The sequence below is a fragment of the Scleropages formosus genome, chromosome 17, assembly GCF_900964775.1.
Source record: "Scleropages formosus chromosome 17, fSclFor1.1, whole genome shotgun sequence".
Lineage (NCBI taxonomy): Eukaryota > Metazoa > Chordata > Actinopteri > Osteoglossiformes > Osteoglossidae > Scleropages > Scleropages formosus.
In genome coordinates, this window is record NC_041822.1 from 20,755,357 (window position 1) to 20,758,704 (window position 3,348).

Consider the following 3,348-nt stretch of genomic DNA (forward strand, 5'->3'; position numbering starts at 1 on the left):
CACTGTGTACAAATGCATCCAGATTGCTGAATAAATGCAAACATTTGGCTTCTTAGAAAGTGTCAGTGTTGCATATTGAAATGACCGTATTGTTGTTGAATTTAAATGCTAGAAAATAGTTATATGTTTATATTGCTTTGGCGGAATGTTCCAGAAAGAATAAGAGAAGGAAGAATTTGGTCGTAATAAATAGGACAAAATCAATACATTTTCAATAACCACTTGACCAGGGCAGGGTCACAGTGGTCCAGACCCTATCCAGAAAGCATAAGGCAGTAGGGTAACCTTCTAGACAAAGCACCAGTCCATCACGATATACACACTGGCTCATTTTCACATTCACACACTGGGCAATTTAGAATCAGCAGTTCAATTAAACGCATACAGTAAGTCCACACTGTCTGAGTAGGATTCAAACTCTCATCCAAACCCTAACCCAGAAGCTGTGGAGTACCACCTGTACTAGATTCATCACCATGCGGATGGGGGGGGATTAAAATGCTAAAAGAGAGCAGGGAGCTAATGCATATATAAAATAAATGCTGTAAGGGCCAAGTAAACAACTGCAATGGACTTGGGGAGGATCGCCATCATTATGTGCTTTTATTAGGTCCAGTGCCATCTGTCGCGAAGGAGTTAAACGCGGCTCACCTGCACCGATCTGTCACTCTAAAATACACTTTCTCTCATCAGACAAGAGGGGGTGTGCAGTTCCTGCAGGTGAAAGTTTGAAATTCTGCACCCTTAATAGTACAACTGAAACCATGAATAAATGACTGCAGTGGACTGAACATTGAAAAGATGGATGGTACCTAACATCATCTCAAGAAGCCAGAGGACTACAGAAACTGGACATTTTCTCACGTTGAGGTGTGCAAATCTCATACATGTTATGGGGGAGCAGGACAGGGGCGGAGCCAATTTGCCCCACAGTGTGCGTCGATGCAGCATTCCTCCTCTAGCTCTTCGAGCTGCACAAAGAAGCGTGCTCGAGGGCACGGCCATCAACGATTTAAAAGCGGAAAGCACTGTTGATACATTGGGCCGCGAACAAACGTGGTTTTCATATAAAGAAGCCATAGAGACAACAGTCCGTTTCACTTTTCCTGCGCACCCTTTGCAGGACCCTTAACCACACACACACAGTACCGATGTATAGTGTGAGTGTACTTGCTTGGAAATCTTTTCCAAAAGGAATTTTGTACAAATTCAGCAGGAAATCAGCCAACGTGTGTCCCCAGCTCTTCCACAGCTGTTCCCAGAGATGTAGGACACTTCTATGTTGCTTTGCTTTCACTCATGTGTCAGGCAGATGTTCCAAAGGTGTACTCAAACTTTTGACTGGCACTGTACATACACAGAATTTGACAAGAAGAGTCAGCAATTTAGCAACGCTGGAATGAGCTACAGCAAGAAATGCTGTTAGTTGGTCCTCCATTTTTCATTTTGTTGCTAAAAGGATGCTTTTATGCAACATCTACGGGGTGGACAAAATAATAGAAACACCACAATAAAGAGCTATAAGAGGTCTGACAATGAGCCCTTTGACATGAGTTTTCAAAGCAACATAAGGCAGCAGAGTTCCAGAGTCCAAATAGTGTCTGAATTGCAGGTGCATCAGTTATAAAAAGTGATGCTTATTCATGTGTCGAAGTCTCAAAAATAATGGCAGCAAATGCCAAACATGGAAAAACGTCAGCAAGGAGGAACAGCGGACGCAAGCTGAAACTCACCAACGGGGATGGGCGGAAACTTTTCAGGACCGCAATGCTGCAAAAGTACAGCCTGAAAAATTCCCAGAGAACTGAATAATCACCTCTGTGAACCAGTCTAAAGAAAAAAGGACTGTGTTGTGAGCTTCGTGAAGCTGGAATTTATGTCAGAGAAGCTATTTGAAAACGCTTGTATCAAAGGTCAAGGCACAAAGATGCACAACCTGGTGTAAGGACCGCAAAAACTGGAATCCTTGAGCACTTGATGTCGTCTTTTACCCTGTTACTAGGGTCTGGGCTGGTTTACATTTAAAGAAAGTCAAAGAATGCTTTCAACCCACAATGTCTGTTGCAAGCTGTTAAACATAGTGGAGGATCCGTAATGGCGTGATCAGTCATCTGGTGAGAGTTTTAGGTGCGATGACTGCTCCACAAGGTTGTACAGTGGCCAAGGACCACTTGCATCCTGTGGTGCAAACACTGTTCCCTCATGAACAGGTCCCACATTCCAGGATCATGATGGCTTCCATGAACGGAAGGACGAAGTCAAAAACCTTCCAATGGGCTCCCTAGTCACCAGATCTAAACGTCATTAAACCTTTATGGGAAGTTCTAAAGAGCAGAGTAAAAAACAAAGTAGATTTCCACCTCCTTCCTCTCTTACGGACCTGGAGGCTTTTCTTCTCTACGAATGGCGCAGTAACCCACAACACACCATTGAGGACTTGTGTGACAGCATTCCAAGGAGGACTGAAGGTCTTCAGAGGGCAAAGGGAGCCCCCACTCCTTGTTAAGTCCTTGATATTGACACATTAACAGTTGTTTCTGCTATTTTGTCCAATCCTTGTAGAAGTGTGTATTATATTTAGCCCAAGGGCAGTTACCCTTCTAGGTTGTGCACCTGCAGTCCCCTGCAAGCCGTCAGCGAGGCATTTTTCCCAATATGCCACCTGTTACCTCTAAATGAAATATGGACCATAAATGAAATAAATATGGACTGGGGTACCAGTCGACCCATCCACCGCCTCATAACTCCAGGGTAATAAACCTTCATTCAACGCAACCCAATGACACTCCAGTGCTCAGGTGAGCTGGCGTGGGAGTGTGTGAATGAGTATTTGTGAGCGAGTCCCATCCAAGGTGAGCCCCACAGCCCTGCAGTTGCAGCTGCTGCAAATTCACGGATAAATAGGTAGTAGAAATTTAAATTTATGCTGATCATGTTCAGAATGTAAAATGGCCTGAAAACTTTTATTAGTAATAGAATTACAATACGGAATCTATCTCATTGTGATGCGGCAAGATGCTCAAAGGCACTTATCGAATGGAATTACTGTATGGAAACAAGCAGCTGAGGCTTCCCTAATCAGCATAATTTACTTTTTTTTTTTAATCAAACACCTCCTCCCTCGGTTCCATCCATTACGGATCCGCTGACATTTATGAAATGAGTGACGAATAAAGACAGAAAAGCACACAAGCGTACCTCGTTTTTGTCGTCTATATGTCGAGGAAAGAAACGAATAAATTAAAGTATTTTATACTAAAGGTGGTGACAATGGTGACACATGTAACGGTGACATCCCGTCTGCACTATTGCAACTCTCTCCTGTGTGGCCTTCCTGCTACTGCCATC